The sequence below is a fragment of the Epinephelus lanceolatus genome, chromosome 14 (assembly GCF_041903045.1).
Source record: "Epinephelus lanceolatus isolate andai-2023 chromosome 14, ASM4190304v1, whole genome shotgun sequence".
Taxonomy (NCBI): Eukaryota; Metazoa; Chordata; class Actinopteri; order Perciformes; family Serranidae; genus Epinephelus; species Epinephelus lanceolatus.
Window position 1 is genome coordinate 3,939,655 of NC_135747.1, and position 8,788 is coordinate 3,948,442.

Consider the following 8,788-nt stretch of genomic DNA (forward strand, 5'->3'; position numbering starts at 1 on the left):
CTGTACTCAGCTGGGTTCGGCTGAGCTCGGCGGATGATACGCAAAGGAGTCTGGGATAGCACTTACTGCCAAAGGTGGTCCTGGAAAATCTTAAAAGTGAGGGCCATACAGCCCTTATTCTTGACCCTCAGCTCAACACTCTGAGAATCGGGACAGCACTAGCACTTCGCGGGAGCGCAGATTTTTGAGACTGAGGGTTAAGATAGGAATTGGGATTGGGCCTTTGTGTTCCATACATCGGCTATTTGGAGCTGGATGTGATGTTGTGTGGTAAGGTGGTCCCTGGATGTAGGATCCTGGTAGTGAGAGACCCTCCTGATGCTGCATCTGCTGCCCCTGGGATCTTGGGGAGCAACATCATCCGTCAATGTTATCGGGAACTCTTTGTGGTGTATGTCCCCGCCCTTTTCGACTCTGGTTCAAGCTCCAGGTCCAGTCCTTGAGGCCCTGCAACGGTGCCATCGGGCTGCCACTGAACATCAGAGGAACATAACCGGTTCCGCCAGGGTTCGGGGCAGACGGGCAGTACGCATTCCTGGAGTAGTGAAACTTGGGGCAACCACTTGTCCGGAGCAGCTGGCTGGTCAGGCTGTGCTGTTTGAACCAGCAGAGTCCGGCCTGCCAACGGGGCTGCTGGCTTCCCCTTGTCTTGTCCAGGTTAGCCGAGGTACAGCCTACATCCCAGTGGTTATTGTGGGGACGGCTGACGTTCTCCTCTACCCACGTACTGGCCTGGGTGCTTTAAGGAGTGCCCAGTTAGTCAGCTTACCGGCTGGTGTAACCGAGGTGAAGTCCACCATAGCTTCAGTTTCTTCCCAGGCAGCTGCTGGTGTGGCACCAGGTGGGGTAGAAGCCGTGGATCTGTCTGCTTTAGCGGAGCAAGACTAGATAGAAGTGTCTGCTTTAGCGGAGCAAGAACAGATAGAAGAGCATACTCTGCTGCAGAAATATCATGCAGTTTTCTCCACCCATGACAGTGACTTGGGTTGTACCAACCTTATTTCTCATGAGATCCCCTGCTTGATGACACTCCAGTGAGACAGCGGTACCTACGGATTCTTTCATCTGAGTATGAGGAGGTGAAGGCTCACATTGATCAGTTGCTTGATGCAAAGGTGAACCGAGAAAGCAATAGCCCCTTTGCTTCCCCCTTTGTCCTGGTCTGTAAAAGGGACGGTAGTCTCCGTATGTGCATTGACTACCACCTGGTTAATAGCAAGATGCGAAAGGATGCATTCCCTCTTCCTCGTATTGAGGATAGCCTCAAGCTCCTTGCTGGAGCTTGCTGGTTCACCACCCTGGACTTAGCAAGTGGGTATAATCAGGTCCCTGTCGCAGAGCAGGACAAGCCCAGGATGGCCTTTTGTACACCCTTTGGTCTCTTTGAGTGGAACTGCATGCCATTCAGCTTGTGCAATGCCCCAAGCACCTTTCAACTGCTGATGCAAAGGATGTTTGGGGATCAATCCCTGCTCTTGTATTTGGACAACATTATTGTGTTCTCTTCTTCAGTCTCACCACACCTGCAGCAACTGGAGGTTGTTCTTGGTCGGCTGCAGAGGAAAGGCTTGAAGATCAAACTTGAAAAGTGTACCTTTTTCCAGAAGGATGTCCGTTATCTGGGGCACACCATCTCCAGTCAAGGAGTTTCCCCAGACCCTGCTTAGATTGAGGCAGTGGCAAAATGGCAGCGTCCCCGCCATGTGTCAGAGCTGCGCTCGTTCTTGGGGTTCGCCAGGTGGTTCGTTGAGGGGTTTGCTAAGCTGGCGTGTCCCCTGCATAAGCTGGTGGCAGAACTTGCAGGTACACGGTCCAAGCGAGCATGGGCATGGACATGGACACCCCAGTGTGAGCAAAGCTTTAAGGCCTTAAATGCCAAGTTGGTTTCTGCCCCGGTGTTGGCCTATGCAGACTTTTCATGCCCATTCATCTTGGAGATGATGGTGTTCGGCCGGTAGCATATGCCAGCAGAGGCCTTTGTCCCACGGAGCGCAACATGGATAACTGCAGTTCAATGAAGCTGGAGTTTCTTGTGCTTAAGTGGGCAATGGGAGAGAAGTTCCGGGAGTATTTGTTGGGGCACAAATGTGTGGTCTTTACAGACAACAACCCGCTGAGCTACCTGAATTCAGCTAAGTTGGGGGCCACAGAGCAGCGATGGGCATCCCAACTAGCTGCCTTTGATTTTGAGATCAGGTATTGCTCCAGGCGCAGCAATAAGAAGGCCGATGCTCTCTCCCGGCAGTATCTGTCAGGGTCCAGTCTGACTGAACATGTTACCTGGCACTTCAGTCCCACTGCTTTTCCAGCAAGCTTCAGGCTCAGCCCCAGTGGTGCCCGCAGCCCAGTCGATGGTGTTGGTCTTCCGGGCCATTCTCCATCGAACCTCCGTTCCTTGCAGGAGGCTGATTCTCTTTTGCGTGACCATTTTCTGCCATTTTGGAGGAGGTAGGCTAAGCCTACTCACGAGGAGAGGCAGCCACTTCCTACTTCTGCTTTGACGCTCCTGAAACACACTCCTTATTCATCCTACCACTCAAAGTGCTTTTTACACTACGAGTCACATTCACCCATTCATACGCTGGTGGCAGAGGCTACCATACAAGGTGCCACGGTTTTTTCTTGCTCAAGGATACTTCGACATGCAGACTGGCGGAGCCGGGGATCGAACCGCTGATCTTTCGATTGGTGGACGACCCGCTCTACCTATGACCTGTTCACCAGGCATCACTGAGAAACACCAACCTGTTCTCATCCCAACTCATCAAATACCGCCGCTTGTGGACTTAAGCCCAGTTCAGACCAAAGATTCGCTACAAGACGAGTTGAAACAGGCAGCTACTTGCAGTGGATAGATAGATAGATAGATAGATAGATAGATAGATACTTTATTACTCCCAAAGGAAATTCAGTCTCTCAGCAGCTCAGTACTCAGTTACATGTGCCATATTCCCACACAGTGCATAAGAAACAGGATCAAGTATAAGAATCAGTAAGATAAATTAATAGTATTAGAATAGCAGCATTAAAAGCGCTGTTCTGCAAAGTATTAACAACCTGCTGATTCGCACAAATGCATTTAGATGAGATGGTGTATCATCTCTATGCAACAGCTCTGTACTTCTGTTCTGATTTCCAGCTTTTTAGGTTTATTTTGTGGCTAAATATAATTTGTGGCTTCTTAAAATATGAATGAGGATAGTGATAGTTAGATACTGGCTACAGTTGCATTTGTAGTAGTGATGAAACAGCGAAAAATAGAAACAAAACGAGCAGATGGACTGTATTCTTAATAAATATGCCACATACAGCACATAATTAACCACTAAGAACTGTGGTGGAGAGGGGCACATTGAACAAACTGCAAGCTATAATGGACAATAGCAGGCACCCTCTCCACAACCTCCTGGAGCGACAGAGGAGCAGCAGCAGCAGCAGCAGTCAGCTCATCTCACTGTGTTGCAGAACAGAACGTTTCAGAAGATCCTTCATCCCCACGGCAATAAGACTGTTAAATACGTCCTGAATCCAGTCACACACACACTAACAAATCTTCACAACTGGACTGGACTGTGTAATGGATAATTTTATTTTAATTTAATCTCTATTTATGCACTCATTCTAATGTATTTTAGCTGAACAGCTGAATTTCCCTTTGGGATAAATACAGTTCTTTCTATTCTATTCTATTCTATTCTATTCTATACAGTGAGCAGCGACCCACAGTCAGACACCAGCACATTGTGAAGACTGAAACAGGGGGCTTGGCAGGGGACAGAGCACCTGCCACAGCAAGTGAACACGCCATCTGCGGCCATTTTGACTTGTCCAGCAGAATTCACTACAAGCTGATTGGCTGTTGAAACAGGTGACGTGCTTTACATTCTAAAAACCATCGTCTGGTGGTTTGACCAGCTGAGCCGCAAGTGGCATCACTGGCTTGAGTGATGGCTTAAGGTCGAGCTCAGACTGACCACTTAACACCACTGCAAGTTTTCTCTGCAACGTTTTAAAACAGTTTTGTCTCTTAATGAATCTTTGGTCTGAACTGGGCTTTATACATCAAATTATGATGCACTAGGTAGCCCCATGCATTGGTTTTGATCATCACTGACAGTGTCTCAATTCACATTTGTTACATGCACTGTGTCTTTTCAAAATACATACCTGTTTTCCCAGGAAAAGTTTCTGCTTGTTAGATGCATAGTCATTTTCAAAATAACCTTACTATGTTGGTAAAACACTTTGTTTTTGCATTTATTTCCTTAAGTTTAGGTAACAAAGGCGGATGGTTAGTTTTAGCAAAAAAAAAAAAAAAAAGAGAAAAAAATACATGGTTTGGCTTAAAATAAGTGCAGTAATGTCACATCATGTGACATATGTCATGTGACATACATTACTCCTGTAGCATGCTACACATACTGTAACACCATATAATGTTATTAAAACAACTCCATTCACTTTTAGTTTCACTGAGAAACAAACAAGAGGCTCTCAGGTGAAAGTCTAGTTTTGACCCATCCACCTGCCCTTCCACCTGCCCTTTAGAGACTCGCTTGTCAGAAATAGCCACTGCCCGGTGTGTATCCAAAATAAAAAAACTGTCTCAATGTGTCAGTGTCTGATGCTGACATTTACTAACAAAGCAGCAGTATTTGGTTGTGGATGACGGTGTCAGTAATAGCCCCTGCATAATGCGTAATATAAAGCCACAAAAGGTGCCTCTTTACATTAGTATCTCATGCCAGAATCATTGACAAAGCACAGTATTAAACAAGCTGGGAGTGACAACAGAGTGGAAACACAGAGCTAGGTAAGTCAAAAACATATTTTTGTGTGTGTGTTTGTCTGTATTTATGGCAGTGACAGTAACAGAAATCATTTAGTGTGGTGCTGTTCTGCCAATTCTATCCCAGTATGACCCTTATCCTATCGGATATATTGCTGATGTTATTCATACTGTAGTCAACTGTTGACAGTGAGGATTATTATTTTTTGTTTGTTTCTAGTTTTACAGATTGAGATCTTGTTTATGGATGAATTCAGACCTGTGGTGTGCTCTCTCCCTGGAACAAAGTGATGTTGTTGATGTGGTGTGCTGCCTTGCATGACATCTACTTTCTCAGAGGTGAACTAGGAGTTAAGGTCAGTAACACCGTGTGGCTGGGTGTGCTGATCCTGATGTGGGTGTTTTATGAATATTCTGCATCCTCTGTCTAAAAGAGATGTGTGGGTAGACCAGAGAAATCTGCAACGGATTTGTGGAAGTGCCATTTAAAGCTCTCTTGTAAATTAGAATGAATTTATTTGCCCAGTAGACAGCTTACATATTAAATTTAGTTTACATGATATTTTGTTCCTTTGGAACTTAAGTTGCTGCTCTCCTCTGTTACAGAGCACAGGTCATCTACACTGCCTGTCCATTTAACTGGTGGGCTGATATGTTGCCATTGTTTTGTTATAGGTCAGCTTATACAAAACATGTAAATTAAGTTATGAACCATTATAAATAACTACTTATAGAAAATGTGAATAAATGATGATTTATATGAAATAACTGTTGTTCATTTATGTTAATACATTTATTTCAATGAATGCTAATGCATAATGCAAATGCTAATGGCTTGAGGGCATTGGAGAGGGGTTAATATGTAATCCTGTGTCCTCTAGGTGAAATTAGAAGATGCATTGCCTGTGTTAATTACAACTTTGAAGTAGAAAGCACAGGGAAAAAGTCCCTGGCTACCATCAGTCATTGAACTGGAACAAATCGCCCACAGGGTGAGCTATTTCTAGATGTCCTACCAGAGAAACAAGCCATCTTGATTCTACACATGTGTGATGTGTGTGTTTGGGAGCAGGTTGGAATGTAAAGACGGGGCAAGAAAGGTGGAGGAGGGGATGGGGTAAGGTTAGGGAGAGCACAGGGTGGGAGTGTCAGAAGGAAGGACATGAATGCAGATCTCTTTGTGCAAATGCCTTTTTTAATGTTAGATTGGTAACTCAAGATTATGGCAGACCTACTAAACTCAAAATATGAGTATATGGCTGCTGTATATACATCAGCCATGACATGTGGATACCACAGAGTAAGTTAAGAAAACCCTTGTGTAGGTGTGGCATTTAGCAGTGAGGTTATAGAACTAAAACTTCTCCCATGTGCCAAGCGGGTAGAAGAACTACGGTGGCTGGCACAAAAGCAACTGTCGAGAGCCATAATTAGATTAGTCTATTCTGGGCTACTGTAGAAACAACATGGCGAACTCCATGGAAGAGTACCTGCTCCGTATCTAGATATAAACCACTTGTTCTAAGGTAACAAATACACAAAGATTGTTATTTTCAGGTGATTATAAACTAATGAAAACATCTCAGTTATTATGAATATTACATTACATACATTACAGGAAAAGGAGACCTGACCGTACTATGGCTGGACCTCGCCAATGTGTACGGCTCCATACCTCACAAGCTTGTTGAGCTCGCCCTTCAATGACATCATGTTCCCAGCAAAGTCACAGACCTTATTCTGGATTATTACAATAATTTCAGGCTAAGAATCACTGCTGGGTCAGGCACATTTGACTGGCGCAGGCTGGAGAAAGGCATAATAACAGGCTGCACCATCTCAGTCATCCTTTTCGCTCTCGCCATGAACATGATAGTCAAGTCAGCAGAGGTGGAGTGAAGCGGTCCCTTGACGAAAACAGGAGTACGCCAGCCCCCAATAAGAGCCTTTATGGATGACCTGACTGTCACCACCACGTCCATCCCGGCAGTAGATGGATCCTCCAAGGCCTAGAGAAGCTCATCACCTGGGCAAGGATGAGCTTTAAGCCGGTAAAATCAAGGTCTCTAGTGCTCAAGAGGGGAAAAGTAGTGGACAAGTTCCGCTTCTCACTGTCTGGAGCCACCATCCCATCCATCACGGAGCAGCCAGTTAAGAACCTCGGGAAGTACTTTGACTGCAGCCTCAAAGATTCTGCTTCAATCCAGAAAACCAGCAAGGAGCTTGAGGACTGGCTGAGTCAGGTTGACAAATCAGGCCTGCCAGGGAGGTTCAAGGCCTGGATTTACCAGCACTCCATCTTGCCCAGGATCCTGTGGCCTCTGCTGGTGTACACAGTACCCATTACAACAGTAGAGGCCATGGAGAGAAAGATCAGCAGCTACCTGCGCAGATGGCTCGGTCTCCCACGCAGTCTGAGAAGCTCCGCCCTGTATGGCACGAGCAACATCCTGCAGCTCCCAATCAGCGGCCTTGCCGAAGAGTTCATGGTGTCCAGAACACGGGAAGCGTTGCAATACAGGGAATCCAGAGATCCAAAGGTGACATCCGTTGGTATCCAGGTGCGAACAGACTGGAAATGGAGGGCAGACAAAGCGCTGGAGGTGGCTGAGTCAAGGCTGAGGCAGAAGGCTCTGGTGGGGCTCATAGCCACAGGGCGTGCAGGCATTGGCTACCTCCCAGCAACTAGGGTTGACAAGGCTAAAGGCAAGGAGTGGCAACATCTCGTTCAGGAGAAAGTGCAGGCAGGCGTGGAGGAAGTACGAGCCAGCAGGATGGTGGGAATGGGGCAACAAGGAGCATGGACTAAATGGGAGAATGTTCTGCAACGCAAGATCACCTGGTCCAACATCTGGAAAGCAGACTTCCATTGCATCAGGTTCTTAGTCCAGGCTGTTTATGACATCCTTCCAAGTCCAGCCAACCTCCATGTCTGGGGCAAAACTGACACACCATCCTGTTCTCAATGTTCAGGATGGGGATCCCTGGAACACCTCCTCAGCAGCTGCCCAAAAGCGCTTGCAGACGGGCGCTATCACTGGCGCCATGACCAGGTGCTTAGGGCAGTAGCTGACAGCATAGCCATGGCCATCAACACCATCAAGGGCCACCATAAGCCAAAGACCATCGTGTTCCACAGAGCCAGAGAGAAGCCCAACATACAACCACGGGCAAAGTCAGGCCTCCTCACCTCTGCCACTGACTGCAGACTGGAAGTGGACCTTGACAAACAGCTGAAGTTCCCAGCCAGGAAAACACCAATGCAGCTTCGACCAGACATGATCATCGTGTCTGATTCCACCAAGCAACTGATCATTCTGGAGCTCACAGTGCCCTGGGAAGAGCGCATGGACGAGGCCAACGAGAGGAAGCGTGCCAAGTACCAGGAGCTGGTGGATGATTGCAAGAGGCAAGGCTGGAGAATGCACTGTGAACCTCTGGAGGTGGGCTGCCGAGGATTTGCTGGGCGGTCACTCTGAAAAGTGTACACACTGCTGGGCCTCACCGGAGAGGCAAAGAAGAAGGCTATCAGATCCGCAACTGAAGCTGCAGAAAAAGCCACAAGGTGGCTATGGATAAAGAGGGCAGATCTGTGGGCAAACGCTGCTGGGACACAGGCTGGAGTCTGATCACCCCCGGTCAGGTCGCCTGGGCGAGGGTGTCTGATGTTTGAAAGACCCGAAGCACCCAATGACCCCAGGTTACATCACTGATGATGTGTACCAGCGCATCCGCAAGATGTATCTTTCAACCACATTTCTGCCAACAGATGCCCCTAAATCCTACAAACAGTCTTTAAAGTATTTATGAACTGCTTATTAATGTCAAATAGGGGGACTTAAAGTGTTGTAAAGTTGTTGTCTTTTTGACATTCGACACAATCGCAACAATGAATGCAAATTCAGCCAATACCCATGAACTCTGCACAGCCTTGCAATTTTGTCAAATCACTGCAACTTCACTACACATTTAACTTTTTGAATAGGGTAAAATCTCCTT

At 46.8% G+C, this 8,788-nt stretch overlaps 1 pseudogene; it reads left to right on the top strand.

Moving 5' to 3' along the window:
* Positions 1-1,996: 1,996 nt before the first annotated feature.
* LOC117251277 (uncharacterized) lies at positions 1,997-8,418 on the top strand (annotated as a pseudogene).
* The last annotated feature ends 370 nt before the right edge of the window (positions 8,419-8,788 follow it).